The sequence below is a fragment of the Anser brachyrhynchus genome (genome assembly GCF_964034855.1).
Source record: "Anser brachyrhynchus genome assembly, chromosome: 21".
NCBI lineage: Eukaryota > Metazoa > Chordata > Aves > Anseriformes > Anatidae > Anser > Anser brachyrhynchus.
This window is the reverse complement of record NC_137714.1, coordinates 5,628,692-5,640,553: the sequence shown is the minus strand read 5'-3', so window position 1 is coordinate 5,640,553 and position 11,862 is coordinate 5,628,692. Positions and strand designations below refer to the sequence as shown.

Here is an 11,862-nt window from a genome sequence, read left to right as displayed (position 1 = left end):
GACTCTCTCTAGCGGGCTCCCTCTCTCTTCCAGGTCAGGATTAGCTCACTCAGAGGTGGGTCTCCCACCCACAGCACAGCAGCGACCATCGCACGGCGCATCCAGACCCGACCTTTCAGGTGTTCCCGCAGGAGCTGCCATGGAAGCGCTGGGCCATGCGTGACCAAGAAGGTCCTTGGTTGCTCTTCACAGACAGAAATCCGCGTGGTTTTATTTTCTGTTTCTGGTTGTTGTTATTCTGTTTGGTGCAGGCACTGGATGGGCACACTTAGCCCAGCCAACATAAATAAAAACAGGGGGAGATAAGACGCCAGGATTGTTTAGAAGGGAACAACTTACAGCTGCAGCAGCCACAGGGTTTCTTTATTTATTTAAGGTCCTTTTAGATCCTCAGTCGACTACTTAAAAGTAAAAGGAAGGAAGAAAGAAAATCCAAAACCATCACATTGATTGGCGAGCCACTTTGGGCACTGCGACAGAGCTTGAGTGAATGGGATTCAAGGCAGGTAGAATAAAATCAGGACAGTTCAGAAAACAAGTACAAAATTTCCTCAGCATCCTTGAGAAAGACAATTGCCCCTCTTAAGATACGGGCCACAGAATTCAATCCACACCACAAGTAGCTCAAATAGGAAATCGGAGTCAATAATAAGAAAATATTAGAAGAATATTCCTGAATGATTCTATGAAATACATCTAACAATACTCTCTTCAGCCAGAAGGATACATAAATAAGCAGCAAGAAGGATGTACGCACGATTATAAGCCCTCATTCCACTTAAAATAAAGTAGTAGGAAAGTTAATTGTACACCTTGTCTTTTCCTTCCCCATAGAGGACAATGGAGAGATTCCTATTCCGAGAGCCCTTCTCACAGGAAATCAGGACGTGGCCTTAGCAGACACCAAAATCTCCGAGGAGGAAGTTATGACCGAGCGGGGGAACTCAGGGGCACTAAATCACCGGGGCCAGATGGTATTCAGCTGCAAGCTCAGAAGGGAATAAAGCCTCCGGTGATGGACTAGCGACACCGCTTCACAGTAACTGCTGCTGGAGGCTATAAAGTCAGCAAAGTGGTGCTGGTCTTTACAATCTCCCTGCATAGTCCCCAAATACCAGCCATTAAACCTCGCAAGGTTGACTTCGGTCGGCTTATTGGAAGTCTGTTTAAGGGTAAAACGGCACAACAGTCGGATAACGCAGTGCTGCTAGTTCAGCGAGACTTCTTCAAGGTAAACGGTTCACAGCTAGACAATGCACTATTTAAAGTTCTCTAGGAGTTGTATAAGTTCAGGAACTTCACCTTGGCCCTTTACAAAATGGTGAATTCAAATTCCATACGCAGCCAAAATAAAAGGGAGAATAGGAAGGGTGTGTTTTCAGTTAGCTTACGAGATCGGGGTTATAGGAACGGAGTGAAAAGGCCTGCCAAGGAACCTGACAGGTATCGGAGCAGGGCTGGCAAGGAGCAGCCCCCCAGACGATGCTAACAGTGTACGCCAGGCACCGGTGGCAGTCAGGACGGGTTTGCATCCCTCCTTGCTTTCCTCCCACGGACAGAATTGTCCAGCTGGAAAGGAAAACAGCGGTGTGAGTTTCACCTTCCCCAGCAGCACTGCCAGAGCCCCGGGGAGAACACACCTCGGCTGCTGTCAACGCCTGCAATTTAATCCCACAGGTCTTCTGATATTTAGTGGGTTTTATGAAGCCTTCAGTCCCAGAGTCGAGTGCTTATGCCCATGACCCATACCTTTAAAGGAGAATTCCTCTAGCCCTCGTGAGTTTTTAGAAAAATGTGAAAGGCTAAAAGCTAGAGCATCAAAACCAAGAAGTAAAACAACAAAACAAGGTAAGAAAACAAAGAGGAAATACTGCCCCCACACACCTGTATTTGATTTTCCTGACTTTCATGCTAATCTCCAAGTTTTGGGTGCCTGACTCCTGAAAACTGGAGCGCTTCCAGTTGACAGCACAGATCCAGGCTTAGACACCGACAGAACCTAGTCCAGAAGCTGCCACAATGACAGCAAATATTCACATTTCCCTTCTTTTTCTAAAGAGGAGGGAATGGAAAAGAAAGGACAACAAAAAACAAATGGACTCCAGGGATGCAGGGAATGCACAGGTATTGGGAACGTTTTCTTCAGGTGGAGACTTCCAGCCTGCGCGCTCCGTAATTTAATTCGGAAAAGCACATTGTAAAGCAACGCTTTAGAGGATGGGGGGTTGTTTTTTTTCTTTTTTTTTTTTTTTTCAGAAGGAAATATTGACACTGCCCGTCGACAGCTTCCCAGAGGGGTGCAGTGTCAAAGCATATTAGCCTACTGCAAATGAAAAACCAGATGCAAAGTCTGAGGCCTGGGAGCAGCAAAGCTTCAGCAGCGGCCCAAGCTTTCTGCGTGCTAATTCAGTTTAGGGGAACACTCAGGCTCTTTGCTTTTCAGCAAACAGGTAGGGCTTCTCCCCCCCAGCTCCTTGGAGGAGCAACTTAGAAATAAGCAGCGTAGATAGAGTTTTGGTCCGGATTTACAAAGTTATTTAGAGGGCAAAAGGACTGAGAAACATGCTTCAAAGGATTTCAGAGGAACATCTATAACGAATGAAGTGCCCAACTCCTTGTGGCTTTGTGGGATGGTTAGGTGTATAGAAACACTTCCATGTACCTGGTCTCTCTCTGGTGGTCAGCCATCCTTTCTCCCTGCACCAGAAACACATTTTTTAAGGATGCACTAAATGAACACGGCCTCTACGGGTCGTTTCCTTACATTTGCTCTTCCATTCTAGCTGTGAGAACTAACTAAATCATTTCATTGCAGGGCACCCATCAGAAGGCACTGATCAACAGGACAGGGCAGGAAGATTTTAATGCAAAACAAAACGTGGCTGCAAAGGCACCAACACACCACGAGATGAAGGTGGGCAGCAGGTGCTGTCACAGCCCGGGGCTGGAAACAGCACAGAGAGAGCCCAGGGAGAGGCTGGAGCGGCTCTGGAGGCACTAAGCACAGCTGGGGATGCAACCACCGAGCCCGAGGTCCTGCCTAGCACTGCACCCTGCAGGATAACCCACCTGAGCTCTGATGCAGCACGCGTCACGCCCCGGGGATGGAGCAACCAAGGCGACTGCCTGCCAGCGGGGAGCCTGCAGGAGCGGAGAGAGCATTATTTTTCTGCCCAACAACACAGGTCTGGGTGGGCAGAGCATTGCCTTTGTCTTGGGTTCAGCTCCGGAGGAGTAAAAAGGCAGGGCCGGGAGCTCTAACCACGGCGCTTTGTCTCACACCGAGACAGAAGGAGCAGAAGTCTCCTGCACGCAGGGTGCCCCAGAGACTTCCCGGGCTCTGGCTCCGCTGCTCGTGCATGGAGGGAGGCAGAGCTGGCAAGCCTTCCGGCAGAGCCTTGGCCCAGCTGCAGCACAGCAGCGACCTGCCCTTCCATCTGCTCGCTGCGAGCGTTTGCAAAGGACAGGCCAAAAACGCCGGCAGCTCCAGGAGCCGTTCCCCCGTGCCTGGATAGCACAACGCGGTATGATATAACACGGTAATAAAAACCCCAAGGAAAGTCTCCCAAGTAGATATCATCCCCTTCCGAAGACGGCTCCCCCCGTGCCCCTGCACTCCTGTGCCCGGACTCGGATCCCCCCGTGCTTCGGGTGACAAGCAGCAGCACTCCCACACCGACGTGTGCACGCACAGGACCTATTCCCCATGACCCGGCGCTGACAAGGAAGGAGGGCAGGGAAACATTTTGCCAAGGCTTGCTTCCCCCCTCGCTATGCCTCCCTCCTGCTCCCGTCCGTCCTCACGGTGATGGATGGCTATTGGTTCTGGCTTCATCCGACAGAGAAATCTGTCACCTCATGCCAGGGAGAGGTGACAGCAAATCCATCAGCATGGAGACAGCAGGCGCTTGCGGATCGCTTTCAAGGCCACTGGGGGCTGGATTCTTCTTTGCCTCCCGCCTCTCTGGTTCCTCTGTCCCCCTCTTTTACACAAGTCTCAGTAAATCATCATTTGAACAAACCCATTTGGCCCCTACTGCATATCCAAATGCCAACAGCTCTGAATTTGTGCTTTATTGTCTTGCTCTTGCAAAAAACAACGAGGCCTTCCACCAGAGTGGCTCACTAGAGGTTCCCTTTTGGCCCTCCTGATACCTCTAAAGCCTGGGTGCAAGCTCAGGTGGTGTCCCTAGGGATTTTGCGTGTATAATGGCACTGAGAGGAACCACAGAGGAACACACTCATCAAAACAGCAGCTTCCTATCTGGGGTAGTCTCAAGAGTGGAATCGCAGAGGATGCAGTAAGGCAGGACACTGACAAACGAAACCACGTCTGACAAAGCAGGGCAAAACGTGCTCCATTCTGCGCTTACTGCACACCAACCACCTTGCCCAGCCCTCTGAAAATAATATCAGACTCCTTTCAGGTGGGCTCTCTGCCAGCTGACATCCGGGCAGAGGGTGCCAGCCACCCCCAAACCGATGCCCACCTCTCCCTTCACCTCTTTGTGCCTCCACCCCCCCCAGGACAACAGCATTTATCTCCCTGGGAGCGCGAGGCGAGGCTTTACCGATTGATAAGCACAAGGCTGTTGGAGATCCTCCAACAACAGGCCCCAGCGAAGCACCGTGCGCCCAGACAAGTGTTTTTCCTGCTGCTCCCATACGCTAGGACGTGATTGTCGTCCTTGTGCCAGCGCTACTTAGAGAGGGAGCCGGAGCCAGCCCTCCTCTTCCAGGGCTCGCCTGGCTCTCCAAAGCCCCTCGTACCTGGGGGGTCTGAGCCTGTTTAGCATTCTCCGTTCCTGAGGGCAGCCGGGGGCGTCAGCATAATGAACAGCAGCTTCTCCTCCTGCTCTGCCTCCTCGCAAAGGCACAAGGGGACATCCCGGTTGATTGTGAATTGCTTCTGACGCGCGCGTTACGCGCGGGACATGAAAAAAGCGGCGGCGTGCTGCCGGCAATGCCCCATTCCCCTGCGCCCCCTCCAACGCACCTCAGTGCCCCGTGGTGGTGGAGAAGGCAGGCGCCCGGGTCCCTGCACAGCCCCCCCACAAGGTGTGTGCAGCCGCACCGAGATCCCCGGTGACAAACTCCTGAACGCCACGCGACGTAGTGCGCCGCGGGCTGCTCCGGCACCCCAAAACAACAGGCTGCCGCCACCCGAAAGCGGCTTTAAATTCCACCCGCGAGCCAGCAAAGTGAATTACGCGCTCAGAGCTGCGCAAGCTTAAAAACAAAGTGGCCCTTAAAAAAACTGGAATTTTTCAGTGCCTTTTTTTTTTACTTTTAAATAAATTTTGCTGCCCTCCGAACCGTGACACGAGACACCAAAATTGCTAAAGGTATTAGAGAAATCATGCCCTGCGTTTCTGATGAGCGAAGCGCGAGGCTGCTGGCAAAGCAACTGCATGGTCCTAACGCCACAGATGAGCTGTGCCCTTCAGTTTCTCACCATCCCCGACGACGGATCACATCCTCGTTATTTGCACCCCAGTTACACCAAGGAAGGAGCCACTAAGTGCGGATGCTCAAATTCTCAGATCCCCGCCGTGAAGGGGAGCTGGGAGACATTTGGGGGGTTGAGGCAGTTCGAGTTCGGGCTCTGCAGATCGCTCCCCTCGCAGTTCCCTGCCGGTGCTGGGAGCGAGGAAGGTCTGGCTGCCAGCAGGGGAAGGCCGGGGAGGTGCCAGCAGTCGAACTGCAGCTGAGACCTACAGCGGGAGGAACCTGGGCACTGCACGAGGATAAAGGCTGGGGGCAAGGGGCTGCCACGGCAGAACGCTGGCAGTGAAACAGAAAGACAAGCTCGGAAGGAGTCCCGTGCCCCGATGGAAGAGGGAAGGCAGCTGGGGAGGGGGGCGACAACCCGCCCGCCCCACCACAACGCAGTTGGGATCTCCTGAGCGCTCACAGCCGGGGAGTCCCGCTGCACCCAGACCCTTTGCGGCGGCAGAGCAGCGGGGTGAAGGCGTCCAAGCTGACTGCAAGTTTCCTGGCCGTGGCTCCCCGTCCATCGCGGGACGCGGCCGGGGAGAAACACACCTGGGTGGCGGCCAAAAGCAGCGCCTGGCCAGGACCCCGGGCTCGCAGCGAACGCCCTGCAGGTTCCAAGCAAGGGCCGGGACACACGGAGACCCTGCTGGACTCCAGACTGCCGAGCGCAGGATGATTTATGGCTCCTTGCAGATGGCATGTTCCAGCCAGAGGGCTTCAGACCAGAAAAATGAGCGCCTCCTGCTTCCTTAAAGGGGCAGCTCGGCTTCAGCGCTGCAAACTTACTGCAAAGTTAACTGCCTTAGCATTTTAATATTTTAAGCGCTGACCCCTCATTGATTGCGTTCAGCCTTTTAAATCTTTAATTTACTTATTTATTTGGGTTTTAAACCTTGCCTGCAATTGCAGCTAATTAAAAAGCTCATTAGTCGGCATCCTGAGCTGATTCCCTGGGCTTTATGTACTGTACAGTATGCCTCCTGTGAGCTTAAACCACGGCTGGGACTGCCTGACTTGCTTCCTACCTCCCCAGCTTTATGAGGTGTTCCATATTTTGGAAGACTATTCCCCCTTCCCCTGATTTTTTTTTTTTAAACTACCACTCGCCGCAACCCTCAGGAAACCCAGCAGCCGCTCTGGCTGCACATGGTAGCTGCGCCACCAAGTTATTCACGGCTGCTCTTAGCCCTGCGCAGAGCCCAGGCCTCCCCGTGCCTGCAAAAGGGGCATTATGTGCGGACACCAAAAATCCCGAACAGACGCGTTTCTAGCGTCACACCCAGCGGTCGCCTTGCCCAAGCGTGCCGTTAACGCGTTCAGCGGGAAATTCCATCCCCGTGAAAGGCAAACCCCGAGGGCTGAGGGCAGAGCTGGGCAAGACGGGCCCTGACCTCCCGCACCATGGGCACGGCCCCAGCCCCGCGGCCGGAAACCTTGCCCCGCTGCCCAGCGGGGACCCGGGGAAGGACAGGACACTTACCTGGCCCTGCCCTACAGCACCCTGCCTCCCGCAGGCACACACGCTGACTTTCAGACACCTCTCCGTTCCGCTTACACGGCTGGGAACTGGCTATTCAGTTCACCTAGCAATTAGGCCGCACGCCCGTGCTATTTATCGATCCACGGCGATTTATTGATGGTTCTGGCATGTCGGAGCCCCCCGATGGTCGGAGCCACCCAGGAAGGAGCAGGGCTCCTGCTCCCTGTATGGGCAGCAGGGCGAAGGACCAGAGCGCATCTGCGGGTTTGGCACCAGCTCAGCCGTCATGTTTTCGTTTTACAAGGTCAAAACCAAAACCACCTCTGGTTTGGGTTTTGCATTCCTGCCTACAGAAACACGAGAGGATTTCAGACTTCGCAACCCCCCTGCTTCCCCCTGCACACACCCCACATCCCTTGCCTTCCCAGCTCGCTGGCTTGTGACCGGCAGCGTTGAAATAACCCTCTCCTCCTCCCCTGATTCCTGTCTTGCTTCTACAACTGCTAAGAGAATGAAGTAAAAGCGGGTAGACCAAGGCCGTTCTCAGTCCCCTGCTGGCCTAGCACGGTCCAGCCCAGGACGGTGATGAGAAAGGCAAACACGGCTCTGCCCAGCTCATCCCAGACAGGCCAGAGTGAATTCACAACAGGGTTTGGTTCTACAGAAGTCATGATGATCTACAAAGGTAATCCTAAATCCTAGAACATCCCTCTCTTTCCTCGTATGTCCTTACTAACCCTACAGTCCCCCCCCAGAAAGGCACACCTGTAGGGCTGACACCCCTTGGCCGCCTTTGCACTGCTGATGCTGCCCTGGACCAAGAAACAGCAGCGAGGAAGGGCTGCGAGAACCCAGGAATGAGTGAGGGAAGGTTACAGACACCCAGAAACCGAAGCGGATTCCCTGCAAGAAACCCAGGGGGTCCGTCAGGAGAGGAGGGGGGAAGCCGGGGTGGGAGCAGCAGGAAGCGCGCATCGGGGCCGAGCCGTCTCGTCGGCCTGGAGGAGCCGGGGGAGCAGACCAGGTTGGAAGCATTTCAAAAGGTTTGTGTTTGGCGGAGCCGGCGGCTGGAACAGCAGCCGCCGTTACGGTCAGGACTGAGGTTGCTGGCAAAGCCCGCGGGCTGACTGGGGATAAAAGTGTCTCCAGTGCTCCTCTACGAGCTCCGCGGCCAGAGCCGCGCTGCTGAGCCCCCCGCTTCCCTCGGCACCAGGCAGCCCCTGCCCTGTTTTCCAGGAGAAAAAAAAAAAAAGATCCCTGGAAACCCTCTCCTCCTGCAGAGGCACACACAGACCCCTCTGTCTGCGGCGGGCAGCAGCTTTCCAGCAGCTGCCTTCAGGGGACAAGCCCCTGCACACACGCAGCTCCGCCTCGTGTGCTTTATCAGCGTGTCAACTGGAGGTTACGCGCTGCTGCAGGCACCGCTGAGCCTGCTGAAGGCCAAAAGGGCCTCGGGTCCGTCCCCCCCCGCCTCCCCTTTCCCACCACGCTGCTGCTTTCCTTTGCTGGAACGGAGCGGGCGAGCTGTTACTGCCGGTCTGGCCGAGCGCGGTGCTTTTTGGCGGTCACGGGCCTTGGACCTCCGCCAAGGTCCGTCCCGGGGGACGTCGGGAGCGCTTTGAAAATTAAATCTCTCAAGAGCTCCCGGGGCTGCGAATGCCACGATGCTGCCTGACCTTGGGTTAAACCCGGCGGAAGAGGAGCAGGAGCGGCGGCGGCTGGCACGTTGCTGGCCTCAGATAACTCCCGGGAAGAGGAGCCCCTGCAGGGAGTCGGGGAAGAGGCGGCGCAGAGCGGGAAGGCGAGCGGGGGGCTGCTGCCCCGCGGGGGGACTGCCGGGGGACGGAGCGCTCCCTGCCAGCGCTGGCGGGTTTTAGCTCCAGACGCTCCGATGCCTCCTGGGAGCAGCACATAATGTTCTTGCCTGGGTTTGAAAGGGGAGTCTGAGCAGCGAGAAAATGGCATCTCGTGGGGTAGCACCGGAGCACTCCTCCCAGTGCTGGCCCTGCTCCTTAAACACGAGCTTTTGGCAGTAAGGGTCCACCTCGGCCCTGGCACACGAAGCTGCGCCTCCGCCCTTTTCCAGCGTGCCCTGCGGCCAGGCTCAGCCCTCAGGGTACCTGTCCCTGCTGTATTCTCAGTCCCTGTTTCCATCCGTGCTCTATTACCTCCTTCCCCACCCACGGTTATCTCCTGATATCCGGCAGAAACACCAGGAGGCCTGATCCTGCGGTGCTTCCACATCCTCTAAGAGGAGAGCTCCTTCCTCTTGGGGACGGGGAGGTCTAAACCAAACTCAGCGCTTCAGGATGCTGCACTTGGGAGGCACCTTCCTCCAGGGGCTTTCCTGAGCAGTGTGCCATAGCCCAGCCAGCGGGGAGGGCGGGCAGCGCACGGCCTGGCGGCCTCAGGAGTCAGCTGGCTGCGGGGAGGCAGCGGGGAGGCTGCAGGTGCCTTTGTGCACGACTGTGCTTTGTCATGGAAATTCTGCAGGTCTCCAACGTCTCCGCTGGAAATGCTGCAGCTGATGAAACCTCTTCAGCTTCTCCCCCTCACCGCAGGCAGCCCAAGATAGGGGGGGGCACGAGAGGGATTGATGGATGGACCCCGGGAGATGCTTTGGGGTCAGGTCCATCTGCCCTCTCCCGTGCGGAGCGTGCTGGGCTGGGCGAGGCGCGCACACGTCTCATTGTGCTCTGCTGCACAGCCTCTGCTCCAGCCGCCCTCCCCGCAGCCCCGTGCCCCCCGGAGCTGGCTGATTATTTTTGGCTGGGGCCGGAGGCCTGGAGGCTTCTGAGCACCACGACATTTGCGCAGCATTTCCCCGACGCTCCCTCCCCTTTCGGTCCCCCCCCCGCCCCCGGGTGCAGTCCCAGAGAGACGATCCAGATGGAGCCGCCCAGCCGCCCTCTGATCGAGCCGGGGAGATTTGTAATTAGGACTCGGCGGCTATTATCCCGTGACAGCTGAGGGTGGTATCCAGGCAGCCCGGAGGCCGCGGGAGGAATGCGGGGGGTTTAGGGAAGGAGGGAAGATGCCGAGTGCTTTTCAACCGTGCCATATTGCGCCAGCCCCAGTGACAACATCCCACCTGCCAGGCCCGCTTCCAAGGGCAGCGTCGGTGCAAAAGGGCAAGGATGGGGGAAGGAGCAGGGGGAGGACGGCGGGGGGGGGTACAGAGAGCAGGGGAAGAGACGTGGAGGCCCAGCGGCGCAGCCAGGACGCCCTGCTGGAGCACGGGGGGAGCCGGGTCCGATTTCAGAGCTTGTCCCCAGGCCGGGGCCGCGGCGGCGCCATCCCGGCTTGGCGTCCCGCGGCCCAAATTCCCCTGGGTGACACCCGGCTCTGGAGCGCAGCCACGGCGGCTGGGGCGGCCCGAGAGCGGAGCAGGTGTCGCCGCGCTCCCCCCACGCTCCCCGGGTTTGCTGCAATCACAGCCCGTAGTCCTAAAACGGGGCCCTCCTGCTTGAAAAAGCCACGGCGCCTGGAGCCAGGGGCCCTTCCAAACGCCTGCTTTACTGCCAAGCCTTCGGAGAGGCTGAGAGGATCAGGCTCTCTCTCCTCAGCTCCTTTCTCGCTCGCTCTGTCTGCTGCTGCCAGAGCTGTGGCACCTCCGCCTGTCTCTTCTGCTCCAGTAATTCCCACGCCTGCCCGCACGCCGGGAGCAGCAAGGGCTGGAGCAGCAGAGGGCTGGCCAGGTCAGACCCAGCAGCTCTGCGTGCGCAGGGTGCAGACAGCTTGTGCCACGCACAAACCACGCCCCGGGACCTCGGGATCCGGCGTCTCCAGCAGGAAGGGCAGTTTGCCTTCCACGGAAAGCCAGGACTCCCGATGCCCTGAGACGCTCCAGCCTTGCCCTTCTCGACTTTGCTCCACCACAGCACATCAGACCTCAAAACAAGCTCTAAATCTGTTAGACAAACCGTAAGGAAAAGTAAAGCCCAACGCAAGCCATCCCGCAGACAGCCCTCATCGGCTAGGTATCAGCCCTGGGTGGCAGCAGAAAATTAACAGGGGCCAACAAGGGACATGAGCAAACAGTAAATCACCCCCCTAAAGCAGGGTGCACGATCAGCAGCCATCTCCCCACGACACACGGCGCTGAGCTCAGCGATGTCCCAGCCAGCGCACTCCTTCCCCCCTTTTCCGATGCGGTTTGCATCGCTGCCGGCTCGAGCGCCCTACAACGTGTTGCTTATTTCTGGCTGGAGACCTCTGCGCGGCTTCCCCTCCTGGCCCCGCAGATCAAACACGGGCAGGCTCTGCCCTCGGAGCAGAGCGAGCCAGGTTCACAAGGGGCAGGGGAGAGGGAAGAAGAGGCCCGGGAGGAGGTTTCATGCCCCAAAGCATCTCCGCCAGCCCTCCCTGCGCAGCGCTGCCGCCAAGGCCGGAGGAAGTGAGTCACGGCCGGGGCCGGGGGGGGGCTCGCAGCCCCCCTGGAAAGGCCCGGAGCAGCGGCCGGGCTGTGCCGAGGGATCAGCCAGCGTTCGGTTCCTGTTTGCATCCCAAGCGAATCATTCCCAACAGCTGTCGCCGTGCCTGGCTGCGCTGCTCATGTGCTTTCTATTAGCTGAGAAAACAAGCCGGGCTGCTGCCGAGCGTGGGGGAGTGCAAGGAGGGGGGGGGGAACCTGGGAAACCCGGCGGCGCGTTAACCCCACGCACCAGGCGCCGCTTTCCCCGAGCGGGAGCAGCCACCAGGCACGGGGCACTCGGCCCCACAGCCTGTCCCTCCACTCGGCGTCCCAAATGCTCCTTCGGAGGATGTCCCGCAGCCTGCCCGGCTCCCACGTTCCTCAAAAGCTCCAGCCCTCCGCCTGGCAGCGCCGGCTTTCCAAGAAGGATTTTGAGAGAGCGCGACCCAGAGATGCCAACCCAGCCAGGAGC

General features: G+C 57.4%; 1 long non-coding RNA gene across 1 annotated transcript in view; it reads left to right on the top strand.

The window, feature by feature from the left end:
* The window catches only part of LOC308181105, a 50,435-nt gene that overhangs the window by 17,555 nt on the left and 21,018 nt on the right, over positions 1-11,862 (top strand). The window contains exon 2 of the long non-coding RNA XR_013941326.1: positions 34-11,862. This exon is cut by the window's right edge and continues 21,018 nt beyond it. This is a non-coding gene — a long non-coding RNA (uncharacterized lncRNA). The remainder of the gene's footprint in view (positions 1-33) is intronic.